Here is a 19,821-nt window from a genome sequence, read left to right on the forward strand (position 1 = left end):
GATAGAAAATGTCTTTCCTCACAGGTTTTGAAAACGTTGTTTTATTTTGCTGCATTCTGCAGTGCTTTCAGATACTAAGTTTCGATTTAAATGAAAAGATGCCATTCCCGGAATGTAAACCAGTTATCTTGTTTAAAAACCCACCTTGCAAAGTGATAAGAGTAACAAAGGTGGGAATTCACCTCATCCTGACTTCCCACTGAAGTCAAACCTTAATTACCTCCATTTATATGCTAATACTAAGCACAGGAAGCTTCCTTTGTCTTTACCTTTTACACAGTAAGGAAATAGTGCAGGGAAGCCTGATTAGGTTACACTAATGTTGCATAGTCAATATTGAAATTGGAAAATAAACAATAAAATTACTCTTGTCCATTATAAGTGTCCCATTCTCAGGTCTTTGTTGTTGTTATAGTTTTTTGTCTGTTTGTTTGTTGTTGTTTTTAGTTTTAAATTCTCAACTTCCACCTGTCTCCATTGTTATTGAGTGTGAAATGTTGGCTGTTTCTGGCCTTTTATTCTTAATTTGCTTTAGGATTTTGTTTGTGTCTGAGGATATTTTGTTTTAGATTTTCTAATAATTGGTTCTAAAAACAAATCTAAAAATAAACCACAAACAAATGCTTCTCTGTAAGGCCTTAATAGAATAACTGGGAGTACTGAAAGGAGGAAGAAACCAGTTTCAAGGACTTCCAGTATTGCACAGTTAAATGGTTAATCCTGAGCTTGTCAGTGTTTGTGTGTGTGCAGTTATGTCAAGAAAGAATATTTAATCTGAAACAATATTCTTTGGTCCCTTAGAGTATTTTTTTACTGTATGGAGAAGTTGGTGTTGTATAATTTCCTTCCGTTCATGCCAAATCATATCTTTGCTATTGAGTTCTACCTTGGTTTTCATTTAGGGCATCTGTTTACTCTGTACATTGGACACTGGGGCCAAAACCAGTCTGTGTGCTTTTAATCAGGGAGCCATAGTAGAACCTGTTTTTAAAACTATTTCATTACTTGACTCAGAGCTGAAGAAGCTGTGACTCTGCAGTATCCCTGCCTGCCAGATACTTACGTAGCTGGTTATCATTCTTGGCAAGTGGCAAGCAAGAACCTGAAGAACTTTTTTTCACTGCCTTCACTGAACCTCTAGGTTTTGGGGGACTATTCAGTGCCTTCAGGACTAATCCCAAACCGCAAATTCAGCAGTGCCACAAAAATGTCTGTAGTCAGAAGTAGAACATATTTGCAGAATATTAGCTGAGAGCAAGTACTTGAGCTTTGAGCTTCAGGTAATGCAGGAAGTGCCACATTTCCAACTCAAGAAAGGAAATACATCTTTGTTTTCTGCTTTTGGGAAGATAATTCAGGGCTCTAGTCAGCCAGCAGGATTGAGAGTGTAGCAAAGTGCATACTTTTTAAAGCTTCCTCTCTCTCAGATATTTTGCTCCAATTGTTTAAATGGTGTAATTACTGTGTGGTATCGTCTGTCTCCTCCTGTGTTTTGGTTCCAGTTGGTTGGGGTTTTTTGGTGGTGTCAAAGTATGGCAGTAGGGTGGAGAAGGAGAATATCAATGTTTAGATTTCCCCTTGAAAGAATAAACATGATACTTTTTCTTTATAGTTTTTGATGTTTGCACTGACTGTTCCTGGCTGTCCTTTGTCGAGGGGGGAAAATACCTATTGCTTTCCTGGCAGGCCTGGGAGTGTGGCTTGACACTGCTGGCCCGAACAAACAAAAAAAGCAGTTGGAGTTAATGCCCACACGTTTACAGGCTGTTATTGGAATTTACCAGTATTACTGAATGGGACTGCCTTGGTCTGTCTGGTCCCAGCTGCTCAACCAAATAGCGGCACCTGTGGTCCTTCCTCCGCAGAGAGGCTGCTCGGTACCTGCGGTCACAGCTGGGCACGTGGGGACAAGGCTGGGCACACCCCGAGCTCCAGAGCTTGGGGCTGGAGCTTGCTGCTGAGGGGGTCACTCCTCAGGCCTTCCTGAGCTGGAGAAACCCTTAAGGCGAGGTGAAGAGAGGAGTGGGTCCTGATGGAGAGTTTTTAATCCAGAGTTTTTATTTCGGGCCGCACGGCCTCTGAATCCTGCAACAGCTCCAACAGAACCCCGACCGCGCGTTTGCTTGTCCTTTTACCTGGGGACAGGGGCAGAGGAGGGAACACAGGGACCGCCAGCCAGGCACAGGGGAGGGGGTCTCGGGTGAGAGGGACACCTGGGTGGGCCAATGGCCCCCCAGGGGGTGGAGAGCGTCCTGTGAACCTGCCAATCACTCGGTGCTCCCCTTGGAATTTCTGGGTTGGTAGACAGTGCCCAGCAGGGGTCAGGGGTGGTGATTGACAGCCCACCTGGGGAAGGAAACGTCAGGGGAGGGACCAGGGGAAACTGAGGCACACCATGGCATCACACCGCAACAGGTTGTAATTTAAGATTACATTTAAAAAAAAGTATGGCTGCTATTGATGCAACTGCCTACCTAGATTTAAATTAGCTAGCTTGCCTAACTCTTAAAGAAGTTCTTACTCATGTAGATGACTGTGTTAGCTTATTAGTGTTCTTTCTTGTTTGTGCCACTGTGAGGTAGGTGAACTTTATGCTCCCAGCAGTGTGATGCTGTAGAAAAGGATCTAGAATAAGAATACTTGTTTTTCTATACATTTGTTTTTTAAAACGCATTTGGTCTAAAAGCCCCAAAAGCCACAATCAAGGCAAACCCAAAGAAAAATCCTGAAATGCCATTTTACTCTAGCATTTTGATATGTATGCAAATTGTGTTGGTTTGCTTAGTTAAAATTGTCTGTCACTGTAGCTGAAGAGAGCCTCTAAACTTTGTAAAGCAAGTGCATGTTTAATTTTATAGAAGATATTTTTAAAGTACCAAGCTGTAAAATTTCACTGAATCTTTACACATCTTCAGTGAAAAAATATGTATCAGAAAATCCCAACAGTATTGGATTTCTACTACTATAGCAAGTAGCGTTTTTCTGAAATGGAAATGTTGCATCCGTTGTGCTGTTTTCATTGTCCTATACACTGTTTGTGAACTAGGTGTTTAGAAAAACTTGATCTACCCAGGGGAAAAAAAATCTGGGAAGTAAACAATCCAAACAAGTGCTGAAAATTATTTTGAGTTTTAAATTTTCAGTGCAATATGTGTGGATTGTGTACTGACACACAGATGCTACTGAATTCTCATAGCATGAGGAGAATTTGAAGTCTGCATGCTAGAGAGCATCACTACTGGAATGAAACTCTGGTTCCATTATAAAAAAAATAACATTTACCATTATGTTTTGGGAATTACTTTGCATTTTGACAGATTCCTCTGGCTTACTGTGTTTATTGAAGGGGTGCCTGTTGTACTGTATCATTCACAATTTAGTTATAGTAAAATGGGTATGTGTATTTAAACAGATGGTTGCAAACAAATAAAGTGTTACTATAGAACATCTTCAACTGTTCCTCTTGTAATGGCTTCGTATCTGGCAGTGGGAAATACAGTGCTTTCAGTGTGCTGGAAATGCCTCATGTACTTTTTAAAAATAAATTTCAGTATTTTGTTTGATGTGTCTTTCTCTATCCTTGCAAGAGTTGCTTGATGACTCACTTGATCATCAGTTGTTTTCTGTTTTCAGGTGGCTGAAGGGCAATATCACTGAACTGACCACGTTGGTCATAGTAAGTAAGCTGTAGCAGTAAGCATTCTGATAGTTCTTTGAGAAGCATGACTCGTACAGGGAAAAGCAAAATACTGTTTACTGAATGGCTTAGTGCTAAATTCTTCATCCAGGTCATGATTTCAACCAGACATTAAACACAGCCTCAGCTAAAAATGACGGATTAGTCTAAGTAAAACTTAGTCTGTGGGTGCAATTGTTTTTGTGACTTCAGGTTTAGTTGTTGAGAAGGTCTTTAACAATTAACATAATATTGTTATCATTCTTTCTGGATTACTTCGTATGTAAGCTTGAAATATAAATTTGATAGCATTTAATTTTAGTGTATACCTTCAGTAGTTGTACAGTTTACAGAGTATTTAAAACTAATTGAGAGTTTGTGTTGCGAGATTAATTCCAAAATCAGTTTTAGCAATTTGGAAGGGCATTTTGCATGGTCAGAGAACACAAAATATTTTGCTAGATTATGAACATGAGTTTTCTTGTTTTACTAGACTGGGCGATACAGTGGGGTCTTATGTCACAATAGTGACCTTCTGGCCCTCATCCCAGATGTAACCTTGCAGTCAGTAGAGGTGAAATTTGCACTGACAGTAGGGAAGAAAAGCCTAAACCAATAATTTTTGTATGCTGGTTAGAGTAATCTGTAAGATTAAATTTAAAAGGCTCAGGTTTCACAAGTGCTTTCTGTTCAATGTGGAAGAAGCTGTGGCAGCCACTACATGTGTCTTAATATGGTGTTTGTGGGAATAGCAGGGGCACTACCCGCAGCTGCTAAATTCAAAGAAGGAATAGGTTAATATGAAGAGAGCAGATCTACTAAACAGGAGGAATCAAGTGAAATAAAGTCAAAGAGCAGTTTTCTAGTGAACATACTGCTTAGCAGGCAGTGATAGGCGAGCAGGTAAGGGTGGGAGGTGTGATAGCCTGCTATTTCAAAATCATGAGCAGCATTCTGAACCATCGAAAAAAATCAAAAAGCAGAACTAGGAAAGTCATTAAATAATTCGCAATAACAGACAGAAATAGGAAGGCTTTATCCAGTATTTCTTGTTTAGTGCAGAATCAGCTATTGTGAAACTTCCTGTAATGAGGTAGTGTACTGTCAACTTCTGTAACCTGAGCTGCTTTTAGTGAAAAAGCCTTCATTTAATAAAAGCTTAACCCTGTTGTTTTTTTGTTAATGAGGTAATGTTTTTTGCTGGGATGTACTGAGAGTGCTTCTTTCCCAGCCTCCAGTGACTGGAAGGATGTAGTAACTTTATAGAAGAAGCTTCCAGTTTTGCAGAGGATAAGGGGATGAAATATATAATTGGTATTAAATATTACCTGTATGTTTGGCTTTGAAAAGCTAAACCTGCTAACTTTCTTACTTGTGAAATCTTTTTGTTTAAAAAATCCTTTACCTTGGGAAGGAGATAGAATTCTACTAAGAACACAGGTGCATTGCTTGAGTTAAAAGTTTGTCCTGACTTCTGAACACTCAGGTGTTCGAAGGGCTCCTTCCTCCTTAATGTTGTGGAGTTACCATTTATGGGTTGTGCTCTGTGGGGCAATAAGTCCTACTCTGTGGGGCAGTTTTTCCTGGACCTCCAAGCATAGAATGAGAACTGCTGCTGGCGGCAGCTGACCACTGTTACTCTGTGGAGCCATCAGGATGAATGCAGAAGAAAAGAGTGCCTTACTTAGGAAAATGAGAAAAATGCTTCATAAATGGTCAAGTTGACATGCATGAATTTCCTCCCTTTAAGTATGCAGTTGGAGAAGAACAGGAGGAATTTATAGAAAGAGTTATGCTTTTTAATGAGTTTTCTTATAGGCATTAAAAAATAAAAGAGAAACAATAGCCAGGTATCGATTTCTTTCTTTCAACAAACTTAATTTTGGTGGTGACTGTTAGTACTAACTTAGTGTGCCAGTTTATTTTCTTTGTGGGTTTGTCCAACCATGCTTAATTGTTTTCTGAGAGATGAAAAATATCAAATCTCTGAATAATAATAAAAAATGTATCCTTAATAATCTCTAACACTTTTGTGAGTACAGTCAATTCTTTAGCTTACAGAACACACTTTCTTCGCTATGAAGCAATAACAACCCTTGCATCCAAACAAAAAAATGGCACTTCAGTGTGCCTTGGGTTGTAATAAGTAGGTTGAGGAAGGAAGAGCTTGAAAAGATTGGGAAAAATGATTCAGAAATCAAGTGTCCTACAGAAAGTTTAAGCAATAATTCCTTCTGTGTTGTCAGTTGTGGTGTTGGTGGTTGGCCTGTTTGTTTGGTGGAATTTCTTTTTTATTTTTCATGTTACAGTGATGCCATTTTACATAGGAAGTTCTAATATATCTAATACAGATATAGATATATCTAATATCTAGTAGATATATCTAATATCTAATTTGGATACTAATTTCTACTCCCCAAATACAAAATTCTTTTAATTCCTAATCATGGCTCTTTTTAATTGTTACAAAAGGCAGTAGTGGTGAATTCTAACAGTCCCAATTTATTTGGGGAAACAGCTAATTTAGAATGTTGACACAGTACTTGAAAATTATGCAGATAATACTTTCAAAAAGTTTTTTATATGGTTGTAACTAAACAAGTTGTTGATGGCTATAATAAAAAAAAAAGACTTCAAAGAAAAAGATCAGCTCAGCAGAAGGCTGAACAAAATTTTCTGGAGTAAAGTTAGGAAATTAAGAAGAGAGGCCTCTTTGACAAAAATTGTCATGAGAACGTAAATGTCATGCTTCTGAGAGATGTTGCCATTACAGGAATACTGGTGTTAGGGTATGGTGATGAGTAGAAGCATCTTCATAGGTGAGAACTACACTGAAGTTATTTTTTTCCATTTTTTTGGAGGGGAGGGCAGAGCGGGGAAAAAAAAGAGCAAAGAAGAGCAACACTTTAGAAGATTCAGAAATCAAGTGTCCTACAGAAAGTTTAAGTAGGGATTTAACAGGTTTTGAAAACTACCCAATTTCTTTTCACAGTAACAAAGTATTCAGTGGCCTACTTGGAATTGGTGGCTAGGAGTGTGAAAGCAAACATCAAAAAAAAAGGAGTGTGAGTCGGACCCATGAAAGATTTCATCTATTTCAGTTTAAAATACGAAAGCAAATTGCCCAGAAAAACCCTTGAAATTTAAATGTAGATAAATAATAGCCTATTTGCAGCTGAATGAAAGAACTGAATACTTGCAGAAACAAGCAAGTTAGACAAACAGTTTTTATTTTACTTTTATAAAATCATCTGCTTTATCAGTTGCAGCTTCTATGTCTTGGAATGAAAGAAAATTAACAAAAACTGGGATTATTGAACCAGAAGTGAAATTTGATGAGTCTGGGCAGCTAATGAGAAACTATTGATAACAAGTTGGAACACACTTTACAAAGAATTAAGGAGAAAAAAAAAAAAAAGAAAAATTTGGTGTTTCAGGTTAATAGAAGTAGTTCTATGGTTTTATGGCAGTTTGAATTGTTATCGGTAGCTCTCTCTCCACAACTGTTCCCCTTCTCATGAAAAGTTAAGCATCTACATATATAAGCATCATAGCTGTATTTGCCTTTTTACATCATGTAACTACTCAAAAAGATGCAGAGAATTCCTGGAAATGTGCATTTGGTTGTGGAAAGGTATCTCTGTTTTTATATTACCCCCAGAACAATTCTGGTGTCTACAGTACAAGGAAGATGTGGCGCTGCTAAAGTAGGTCTAGAGGGGGTCACAACAGTGGTCTAAGGGCTGGAGCCCTTCTGCTCTGGAGCCAGGCTGGGAGAGCTGGGTGTGTTCACCTGGAGAAGAGAGTGAGGCCCTGCAAGGGGCTCTGAGCTCTGCCTGGATCAAAGGGCTCCAGGAGAGCTGCACAGGGACTGGGGACAAAGGATGGAGGCACAGGACACAGGGAACACCTGGCACAGGTGCCCACAGCAGCTGGCGCTGCCCCTGGATCCCTGGCAGTGCCCAAGGCCAGGCTGGACAGGGCTTGGAGCAGCCTGGCACAGTGGGAGATGTCCCTGCCATGGCACGGGTGGGATGGGATATGAACTTTGTGGTCCCTTCTAAACAGAATTGTTCTGGGACTATAAAAGGAGACTGTTCATGGTTTGTGGTAATAATGTTTGAAAAGTAGCAATTGGGTTTTTTTTTTAAACTGTGTAGGTGGATATACACTTAGCAAGCTCAGAAGAAATTTAAAAGCTTCCAAAACAGGTCATCCCCCACAGAACATGAGAATTTGCTTTCTTCATACATGTGTAACACCTGGAGATTTACTTACATCTTCACTTTAGTATGCTAAAAATTAACATTGACTAAGAAACTAAAGATAATATGATTGTAACAGTTTTATATGCTTTGAGTAATTATATTGAACATAAATGAAACACAGAGCAATTGTGCCTTTTTCTATTTGTTTCTATGTAGTTATTTTTAGAAAATTATCTTATTAAAAAATTGGAAGTAGTTTATTGCTGTATGTTGTCTGCAAATATGGTTAGTGTGTATGTACGTGTATATCCTTGCTTGTATGTATTTAGATGCCTTTATTGGGTAAAACAACACATTAGATCAAACAACTAAAACTACAAAAGTAAAATTACAAAGGGACTGAAGGTTTCAAGGAAAGAATTAACAAACTGCATATTTCTCTGTGGAACACCTATTTTTTATAATGGTTTTCTTTTAAACTAATAGTCTACATTTGATGTGTTGTAAGTTATAATAGGAAGGCAGGTAAAAAGCCAAAACAAGGCACAAAGCCCCTTTACTGACAGTTTCTGTAAGACTTACTCCCAACTTTCTTAGTGCTTCTGCTGCAAACCAAATTTAATAATGGTTATCTGCTGAGAGGCAGATTCTAAATTAGTATTGTAAATCCACTGCTAGGAGGAATAAGTAGTTTCTTAAACTTTATTGTACAGATGAACTGGAGTAGCTCAGACGTAAATTAATTTTTTGGTAGTATCACCATGTTGTTTAGACCAGCTGATTTATCTTGCAATAGCAACATTCTGTTCGCACAAGAAAGTGTTTTTGTTGTTTACAGTTCCTTCAAAAGTTTAAGTGAAATCTTTCCACTACACATTATTAGATTAGAGTTTTCACTTTGTTTGCTTTGGCTTTCTTACAGAAGGAAATGTTCTTAGCATTTAAAAATAAAGCTTTGCCCACTTACAGGAAAAGAGAAATATTTTTCTTAATAAATTTCAGAGTCTTATTATACAGCAGCTCTGAAATTTAGATGTTCAAGTTAAGAAGACATTTCTAGTTGACTATGAAAAGATATTTTTCCATATGTAAATTGTTGCCACCTTATACTTTCAATCTAAGTCTTCAGGAATTTTCCTGCAGGTAACTTATCTTGAGTATTGTGTCCCTGTTTCAACTAGAAAGCTTGTTTTAGTAGGACTTGACTAATTCACACAAGGAAAGCTCCAAAAAGTCTGGTCGTTGTAAGGGCTATGAGTACAAGGAGGGAGGCATATTGCATGTGGGGTTTTTTTTTTTGCTATTTACATCGATAATTGTACACTTGATTATTCAAAAATTTGGATTGTAAAATATGTACTTTACAGGTGTTATGACGTAATTTTTCCATAAAGATGCTGACAAGCTTCATCTAGTGTTCAAATATTTTACTCCTGTGTACTTAGCATCTTGAAGGTTTGTATGGCAGTAGTTGAAGTTCTGGCTATCATATGTGATTGCATACAAATTTGTAATACAAAAGTGTTTCTTCTGTGGCCCAGTTTCATTATGAAATCAAGCTGCAACTTTGCTTGTTTTAAAATTAGTCTGGACTACCGACATTCACCTGTGTTTTGAGACTACAAAAGCTGCTATCTATGAATTCTTTCATTACAGGCATGTTGTAATGAGCCTGATGGAGTGTATATTCTTGTACTTGACAGAGAGCATACGTGTGCATATGCATGTGTGTGTATATATGTTAATGCTTATCAATATATATGTGTGTGTGTATATGTGTATCTGATTTGGTTTATAAATCTAGGTATAATCTGTTTTGTCTGAGGACCTAATCCATTATTAGTTATTCTTTCAGTAAGTCAAGATTCTCTTTCCTCTTCTGACCTATCTCTAATCTGGATTTCTTTTAAAAAATAAGTTTGTATATACATTAAGAGCTGAAAGTAGTTTTGCTTTCAAAACTGGTTTCAGTGGAGCTGTGATAGTTTATTCTGTGTAGTAAGTATCTTACCAGGCATGTTTTGTTTATAAGGGAAAGAAGAAAGTAAATTGTGATGGTGTACATGTACATGATGTAAATAGAGATGTTTTCTAACTATTTTTACATGTTTTGTCAATAGTTAAAGGTTTTCTTTTTAGGTTTTTCAAAGGTAATTTCTTTAAGGTAAACACAACAATGAAAAGTATGTACAATTTGGTGTTTTCATATTGTTGAACAATTCAGAAGTAGTAAAGAAATGGTGTATTAGAGTACAGCTTAAATGCATATCAGTTGAATAAAGCCTGGACTTAGAGATAGTTGAGGGTTATATGTATTATCTGCTTTAGATATTTTAGAGAGGTGATGTCAAGGTGAGAGCAGACTTGTGGAATGGTTGGAAATCATTGATATTCTGACTCTGAGGCTGTAAATGGCTCTGTGGCAGATGGAGGCTTTGTCAAGGAAGAAAAATGGCAGCTCTGCAACATCATAGACACTTTTGCTTAGCAGCTCAGCACATAGTCTGTGACCTTCCAGTGTTCAGGAGTTCCTCCTGTGCTTTAATAAATTATCCTCTAGTTTTGCTTCCTAAAAGTAGATAAACAGTAGTCATTATAATTCAGAACAATTTGTAGTATTTCATTGTGAAAATAGTATAAGCCTGCTTTATTGCTAGGTATTTAAAAGTAAGCTTTGAAGGATGGTTACAATTTCTGCATTGAAGTGCCGGTAATAGCATTTAGCTAAGCACTGTGTAATACTGAATGTGAAGGTGTAAGTGTGTGTGCATATGACTATGAGTACAGCAGAACACAAAAACTGTATATGCAAACTGGATATGTATACGTGCGTATTCTGTGTATCAATGTGTATATGTTTATGAATATTCTCTGGAATATTTGAAACACTAGAAAATGGACAGTGTTAAATTTTGGAATATGTTCATATATGAGCATCTACATCTGTGATTTATTGCAACAAAATACAGAATTTTAGACTATATACTGAAGTAACTTCCTCTTCGGAGTTCAAAGAGAATAAATATGAATAAATAAATTTCTGGATTAATGCTTTTTCTTATTGATAAGAATTCAAATATATTTTAGCACCTGCCATTATCTTTATCTGTGTGATGTTGATACACTTTCGTCTATATTCTTGGCTATACTTTAAAATAAGGGTTCACTTTCATTAGTAGAATAACTGCTTTCTGTGTTCTCATACCTATGAAATTTATGCCAAATCGTGTGAGTTGTAAAGTTTTATGTTGTGTGCTTAAGACATATGCATGATTGCCTAGTGTCAATAACGACGTACCAGAATCTCATATTTCATATGTACAGCAAATTTGCATATCATGTCATTCTCATTTGAATTAAGACTGTATCATTTAACAGTTTTCTGTATTCTTAGATTCCATATCCACTAGATTGATCACTAATAAAACCAGTGATGTCAGTTGCTGTAATATATGGCTTCAAGAGCCTGTAAGATCTTGTGGAAGATGCTCAATTGGACTGTTGATCTATACGACATGGCAGTAAGTCATTGTTAAAAGTGCAAGCTTTTCACAGCTATCATCTGCCAGCCGTACTCTAGCCTACTTGACAATTGTTGGAGTTTCAGAAAGCAATCACAGAAGAAAATGACCTATCACTTTCAAGGGTCAAGGTTGTTGCATCAGAGCTTCTTTATTTCAGAGCCTGGAGGTCATGAAGTCCTTGCATTTAAATTAATCATGCCTCCTTTATCTCTTCAGCTTCATTTTGAGATGTAATGTGGATGGCTTTATTGCAGAAGGACAAATGCTTCATAATTGAAAGAAGCATTTTTGATAGGGTGTGATAGTCTTCGTACATCTTTTTACTAGGACGTGGTAACGCATAAATGAGGGTAAGACTTCTTCATATGGCATATGCCTGGATGTTTGTATCCTGTAGCCACATATGTTTAAAACTGAGAAAAATGGAAGAAAAAGTAAGGCCATATGTTTAATGCCTTCAGCTTTCAATGGCTCTTAATGACATTGGTGCTTGCTAACTTAGCAGTGGAGCACATATGAAGACAGTTTATGAAAAATTTTGTGCTTTCAGTTACTTACCTAGTTCATTATGTCCAGTATCTTGATGGTATTCCTGGGTTGTATAGAGACCATTTGATACAACTGGCTTCAGGGATGCTTAAGTCCGTATTCTGACATGTAATTATTTTTCTCCTCTATTTTTTCAGTGGTCTTTTATGCTTTTTGGGGTTTTTTGATGTTGTGATGGCTGTTGTAACTATGGAATGACTGAATGGCTTCCTTACATCCTGCAGATAAAATAAATTAAAAATTGCTTCTATTTATTCCATGAGAGTTGTGAGCAATTTTTGTATACTAGAGTAAGTAATTATTTGCACTTTCCTTTTCATGGAGTTAGGGTTTTGTAGTGTTAATTAAAAAAAAAAGAGAAAAACATGCATGCCCACCCAAGCAAGCACCATGTAATGTGTGACCCCCTCTCTCTCAGAAAAAAGCCAACCCCACCTAACAGGTCCGCAAACATTTACTCTGTATTGTTTTGTATTCTGTATTAGGTTTTGTTATGACTTTGGAGCTTATCAACAATAGTACTAACTTGATAGTACCTTGTGGTCACAATGTGTTATTTGTATTAATTCAATTGAAAAAAAAAATCTGTTAAATGAGAACAGTAGAAAAAATTAGTGTGCTGTATTCTAGTTTCAATAGTTTTGGGGTGATTTCACAGCATAGGTTTAATACTTTTGGAGCTAGGGGTGCAAACAGGTTGCTTTTTATCTGTGAAGTATAAGACAGCATATAACCTGCAAAACCAAATTATGATATTAGTATAATGAGAGAAAAATGTCTTTTAAAATACCTTTGTAATTTTAATTGTAAAGTGTTTCATGTACCTGTTATATATAATGCATACTTTAACATACTGTCACTGAGCTTGCTGGATTGTTTTACTTTTTTTCATTATGGTCTTGCATATTGAGGCAAAGAAAATACACCTGTATTCATGTAATGATGTTAAATTCTGTCCTGTTTAATCATTAGATAGAGAGGGTATTTTTCTAAAATGTGGCGTTCTGTTAAATTCTTGTATTAAGGGGCATGCAACTTGAGCTATGAAAGTATTAGATGTTTCTGCAGTTTTACAGAGGAAATAAAACTCCTTTGTTTCTATAGTACCCGTTGATTTTTCTTGCAAGACTACGTTCACAATGCTGATAGAATCTATACCGTTAGAATCTACATTTAGTAGTAAGCAGAGAAAGAGATTTTGTAAAAATAAAAAGTGTTGTATGTACAGTGTTAAAATATTTTGCAGTATTGCTGTACTTGAAGCAGTGAAACCAGAAGGATAGGATACTTGAAAGGTCGAAAAATGAGAGAACAAATGATGCAAAAAGAAAATGACACTGAGGTCTTCGTTTAATACAAATGTATTCCAGGTTGATGGCTGATTTCATTAGCAAATCTCATTGTTATGCAATGTCTGTTCTTCTGCAGCAAAATGAATATTGTATTCTCAGAGTGTCTGTGTGTGTATGTGTAATTTGATGATAGATAAAGAATATATTTATTGTTGTCCCAAGCTTTTAAAACTTCTGAAATATTGTTATAGTTTCAAAATAATTTATTTTCAAATTTCCAGTAATGTGGTAAATTAATGGTTATTTTTATGGAAAAGAGCAGTTTAATCCTCCTGCTATGTGCATTTCTCTACGTATGTGATCTTTTCTCCAAAATCTTGTTTGAACAAACATAAGTTAATACTGAATTTATCCCCCCCATATATATATATGTAAAGAAAATTAAGAATATTGGTTTCTGTAGTGCTTTTTAAAATGGATGATAGGAATGTATGCAGAAAACATGGAAATAAACCTCATCTTGGTGTCAAATCTCATAAAACTCAAATGGCTAAATTTTAATAGATTATACTGAAAAATATTAGCAAAACTTTATAGTAAGATATAGCAACTTTATTATGAAATGACATGATTTGGTCCATAGGACAGTGAGTTCCTTGCGATCCTGATATGGTTTAGTTTGAGGGTTTTTTTGTTTGTTTGTTCGAAGTTGCTAGTTAAAACCGTTTAGTAATGCGAAGACATTTTGATAATCAAAATGCTAAGAATGAAAAGGAGTATGCAGGAAAACTTTGATACAGGAAAATGAAAATGTACTGAAATTATTTAATTCAGTTATTTTTCTGTGCTCTTTGAGTATATAATCCATGTGTATATATTTTGTGGGGTTGAAATCTAGTGGCAAATGTTTGAAATGCTGCTAAGTGATAGTTTGGGATTTTTTTGTAGTTCTGTGATGAGTTTTGGTAATGAGCTTGCATGATGAATGATTTTGGGCACTGAAGTAATGAAAAGAATAAGCTAGTTTTCTGGGTTTTTGTGTGACTTATGTGTACTGAAGCAATTCTGTCCTTACTAGGATTTTCGTAGAGTAGAATATGGCTCTGAGTGATGGTTCATTGGCAGCTACTGTGTTCATTTCAAATCCAAGATACTGCTTGAGAATCAAATTGACAGGTGCAGTGTTCGTGCGTTTTCTAAACAATTCAATGAGGACCAAAGGGCCTTTAAAATAAAGCCAGATCATGAGCAGTATGACCCATAAATCTGACTGGGATATGTAGGAGATAGAACGAAAGGAGGATTGTTGCCTCTCTTCTCCTTGGGAAAGGATGCCTCTTTCCCTTGGCTTTGTTAAGTGCTATAACCAATGTAAGGATGCAGATTCCTTACTGTCAGCTGATGGGTTTAAAGATTGATCGATGTAGTTGTTTTTGGTGGTGAGAAACTATTTGAAGTAAGGTAATCTGTCTCTTGTGATGCATCTTGTTTTCAGACCAAATTTTAGATCAATCCAGTGAGTACTGGTGGTACTCAGTGTAGCAGCGGAACTCAAGAGTGGGCTCTGTACAGTAGCATATGTAGGGAAAAAGTGGTAGCGACTCTTGTAAATGTTGTCAGAGTCTGAATTTATAGGAATGCAAGTAGGACTTGGTTTGGTGTGCCATTGCATGAAGGTTTCTGAAGAGTAAATGGTGTTTGAGACTTTTCTTTCAGGCTGAATGAGGGGAAGAAAATTGGTTGTTGGGCCTGTCCTTTGTGGACACTCCCCTCCTTCTGTCAATCTTTTGTAGTTTAGTTGGAGGTCACTTCTATTAACTTGCTAGATTATTCTTGAATAAAAAGATGATTTAGAATCACTGTTATTCCTTAAGTAATGAAATATCCCTTTTGTGTCCTCCTTATTGGTCCATGCAGTTAGTGTCAGAGTATTCCAACTAAAATAGCTAGAAGCAAAAGGCAGACTTAATACTGCATCTGAAGCTTTTATAAATAAGCATATTGATTTAATAAACTGCAGGAAGTTTGTGCTCTCCAACACCATTGATGCAGGTTGTCTTCCCAGATGACGCTGGATTCAGGTATTGGGCCTGTATTTGTAAATGTTAGCTATTTTGAGCAAGTATTTCTGCTATGAAGTAACATGTGGTTTTTGCAACAATTGTGAAGTTGGATTAAGTTATGATGCACAGTGCAGATCTCTGGCTTTGTTAGTATTCATTGCAAGTTCTGTAGGGATTACATGTTCTTCTCAAGTGTGTGTAAGCAACATTCACGGCTTAAGTACTTTTATATTTCTTTATCACAGGGTAAACTGAAATGTTCTAAATCAAACTGTGTGGAATAGATCTACCTCAATGATTATAAGTAGTTCTAGATAGACTGAAATCTAATAGGTGAAGTTTTCAGGATTTTCTAATTTCTTTATGACTATAGATTTAATTCCCATGGGCAGTGTTTGAAATCTCTCGGTGGAGGAACCCTTCAATATATTACTTAATGTTATCATATATATTATTTTGTAAAGATTTTAATTTTTGCATTTATGTAGTTTACCTAATCATACCCATAGCTAGAGTTGTATTCAATGCCCATATTTATACTTAGAACTTGCTATATAGAAAGTGATACTGTTAACAAAAGAAAATCTTGCACAAAGACAGTAACTCTACATTTTGAGGCCTTGCCATTTCATGAGGGCAGGGGCTGATGAATATTTGAGATAAAGCTGGAGTAGTTGATTTATTATATCATATCAGGTCAGTTTTATAAACGTAATTCTTTTTCATGAAGCTGAGGTGTTTGACCACCAGTGTTTTAGTAGCCTGTAAAACTTCTGTCTGAGAACAACAATTGCTGAATCTTTGTTACTCTCTTGCTGACTAACATGAAGGCAGTGGGTTGTAGTTCAGTATATTTAGCTTCTCTGATGGCTACAGCAGCAGAAACCAAATCTGTGCTTTTAATGTTTGACTGACTGTTACTGGACTAAGGTCTGATTGAGCCTTGGGTTTGGAAAATAAGTATGGACCTTGTGTTTGCTGCTTCCAGTGGTATGTTTTTGTTTCTCTCTCCTTCGTTGCACTGTCAGCGTTAAACAGCTGTTCAACACTAAGTATTTTTCACATTATGAGCAATATGGATTGAAACAATTTCAGAAAAATTGTTTATGAGCTATTATTTTAACACGTAGAACTATTCTACTTGATTCTCCTGGAGTCATACAAGAATCAAATTAATTGTGGCTGTATTTTAGCATGCAAATTTCTGATATTAGCAGATTGAGAGTTCAGGTCATGGTCTCCTAAATCTTGCAGTGAAAGCTTGTTTGCAGTTATACTAGTACCAAACATACCCCAATTAAATAGAACATGTATTGCTTTTTAAAACTATTTTTAGACTACTGTGAAGAGTGCTGCTGATACTCCTTGTTTTTGCAAAGGCTTTTCTCATTTGGTGGTTTGGAATTCTACTGTGCTCTTCAGAAACCCTGCACATGGTTTGACAGAACTACTTTTTTTTGTAAGACAGGAAACAAAAAATCGTGTGAATGAAATGCTGAAGTTTTGGTGTAGTTTAACTTAAGGCAATGGGTTAATATGCAATAGTCTTATGAGGAAATTGTGGCTGCACTAGTTACGTCTGTAACAATCACAGCCTGCAAAATTCTTCTTGGTGTGTTGTTTTGATTGCAGAGATCCCTCTTAATGTATCTTTGGTTGTTTGGGAGATATTGAGGACAGAATCACTCCTTCATTGGCAGAGGCTGCATTTTCACCATCAGTATTTCCTGATACAGATGAACCCCTTCATATTTCATGATCTTTCCAGTAATGCTTTCTGGGTTTTTTAATGAGTTTCCTTTGTTTCCTTCGTAATCGTGAAAAATGGCTGCAGTGTATTTCTAACATTGTTATTAGAAACTTTTTTGGTGTCTTGTTTCTTAATTTGTTTTTTTCAGACATGTTTCTTCGGTGTGTTCCCTAGGTTGTGTTTGATGCTGCTCAATTTCTGAGAGAGGAAGAATTCATTGATTGATCCACTGCCCCCCAGCCCCCAGGGCCTTTGCATCTCTCTGCTTCTATACAAATTATTTTTCTCAGATGACGTGTTGTGGTTCAGGCCCTTGTGCTGCTCTTTTGGGTCACTGTAACAGTTTCACTTGTATCAACAGATTGTTTAATAAGTTAACTATACTGATCTCTTGCAGAAATTCTGTATTCTGTTTTTGGACCAAGTACTTTATTCTAATTGCTTAGGAGAAGTGAGCTTTTAGTTCTGTTAGTCAAGAGTTTTTTTGGGTGGGGAGTGTTTTTATTTATTTGTTGGGGGTTACTTTGTCTTTTTTTCCCTTTAATTTACGTAGTAACCTAGGACCTTTTCAGTTCCACCATGAAAGTACAATTTTTAAACTGAAGCTTGTGGAAATTAGTTTTTGGAATGATTATAGGTAGGGAAAAACCTGTAATCTCTTCTCACTGAGTCATTGCCATGTATTTAGTCCATATGCAATTATTTGTTTTTGTGGAGGAAAAGTTTTTGGTAGTTTCAAGAAAAGTAATTTGAAGTTTTCTTTTTTCTTTGAAAATGGTGTTAATTAATTTTTATGATTGCTGCATATTGTTGGTAGATTTAATTGTGTCTTTTTTTTTGGAGGTTGATGCTTAAATTCGCATGCAGTGATTAGAGTTTGTTTTTCTCAGTTTCAGATTTTTCCACGGGTGTTTCAGGGTATAGTTTCATAGCACTTTTACATACCAAAACAACTTGGGGAGCAGTTTATTCTGGAGAGAGAGAGAGAGAGAGAGAGAGAGAGAGAGAGTCTGTGTGTGTACACATATGCATAATTGACATAAAAATATTTTCCTTGTGCTTGGCATAAATGAGAAAAACAATGCAGCCTGGCACTGATGTTTACGTAACACTGCGAAAAATTTCCTTCATAGTTCAGTTGGTTTTATGTTTTTCTGCTACTTTTTCCCCTCATGTAATTAAAGTAGAGATAAAGCTGCATACTTCACCTGAGCAGGTTTTGGTCTGTGAGCAGCTGTGTTACTGGTGATCCAAGTGCTCCACCTGCCTTTCGGTTTGTTTACCAGGAAATCAAGATGTGTAAACTGCAGGAAGCACTGTTTGACCCTCTCCGACGGTATCTCATTACAATAATTGCTAATCTCTGAATAAGACAGCCATGTTTTGTGTGTAACACAGAAGGAGCTTGTGGTAGATTTTGGATGCTTCCTTAAATACAGCTTTGTCAATGCTTGCTTGGATTTCATTTTCAGGATAGCTTTTGACAATAGGCATCTGGCGACCTTTGGGCTCAGCAAACTCGGACATGATCGCATGTGTGCTTTCTTCGTTCTTGACTGAAAAAGAAAGCAAACAACAAAAACCTCCAAGACCAAACCCTCGCCTTGTTTTGGAGTGCTGTCACTGCTCTGTAGCGACAGGATAATGGCTACTTCCTGATTAAACCCCTCTCCACAGTAAGCTGTTTGTGTTCTTTATCTGTTCTCCTGTAATGCCAAGTGTTCAGTGCTTTTCTTCTCTGCTTCCATCCCCCTCCTTCCCCCCTCCTCCCTGCACCTGCCCCCCCCACAGCCTTCCCTGGGTTAATAGTTTGAAATGTTTATAGATTGAAGAATACAAAAAGAATATATAGAGTAGCAAATTTTTTTCTTTTATTCTAAGATAACTACTGCTTCTTGTAATGCTTATCTCGGTAGTGATGAGCAAAAAATCTTGATTTTCATGAGATTAAAAAAACTCCGAACCATTGAAGTCTATTTAGGTTTTAGCCAACTAGTATTAACTTTATGAAAAATTCCTATGAACACTTACTGGACAAATGCAGTGACACAGAATGCGTGTTTTATCCAAATTCTAATGTATTGGTATTGGTGTTCAAAATATTGGTGTTCATAATATTTTTATCACTTCCGGAACTGTTTTCCTCTCTAACCAACTTAGTCTTCAAATAAAACAAAACAGCCTTTTTTTCAACCTTTCTTATATGATCATGTAAGTGCTGTTTCTGTCTTTATTAGAGTTGGTGTGTTATTTTTACTTAAAGTAATTTCTTGGCTCTTGCTGCTGAGGACCAGGCGAATGTGAGCTGTCACTCAGTACACAGGTGTGGTCGTATTTTTCTCAAGACTGTCATGTTGTCAGACAGCGGTTACACAGTGTTTGTGGTCTTACTTGGCTTGTTACACGGGTCTACAATGATTTTATTCTTCTTAAGGTTGGTCTTCTGTTGCACTACGATAAATGGCGTAGCATTTGCAGTAGTGCTCTATGTACCATGTTACTGGTGTTCTATAGTACATAATGCCAATTCATGTTCTTGGTTATTTTGAACTTGGTGGAAGTTAAGAAAAGTACTAAATTAAATTTTGCAGTTCTGATTTAAATTAATAATAAAATAATATTGTGTTCTTGGTACCAAAGACTTTTTTTCTCTCTTTGTAAACTAGATTACGAAATACCTTGTAGTAAATTCCTAACCAAAATAATTGTTGCTCTTCAAAAGTCCACTTTTTCTATTATTGTATTTTATATAGAAATAA

At 36.5% G+C, this 19,821-nt stretch overlaps 1 protein-coding gene across 19 annotated transcripts in view; it reads left to right on the forward strand.

The window, feature by feature from the left end:
- BAZ2B (bromodomain adjacent to zinc finger domain 2B) overlaps positions 1-19,821 on the forward strand; it is a 110,841-nt gene that overhangs the window by 19,052 nt on the left and 71,968 nt on the right. Inside the window, exon 1 of one of the 19 annotated variants that reach the window (XM_039698627.1) lies at positions 18,535-18,738. The exons of the other annotated variants lie outside the window; for them this stretch is intronic. The gene's annotated coding sequence lies outside the window, so the exon portion shown is untranslated. Of the gene's footprint in view, positions 1-18,534; positions 18,739-19,821 lie in introns of those variants that run through there. 19 annotated transcript variants of the gene reach the window in all.

This window comes from Passer montanus, unplaced genomic scaffold (assembly GCF_014805655.1).
Source record: "Passer montanus isolate IOZ18808 unplaced genomic scaffold, ASM1480565v1 scaffold128, whole genome shotgun sequence".
Lineage (NCBI taxonomy): Eukaryota > Metazoa > Chordata > Aves > Passeriformes > Passeridae > Passer > Passer montanus.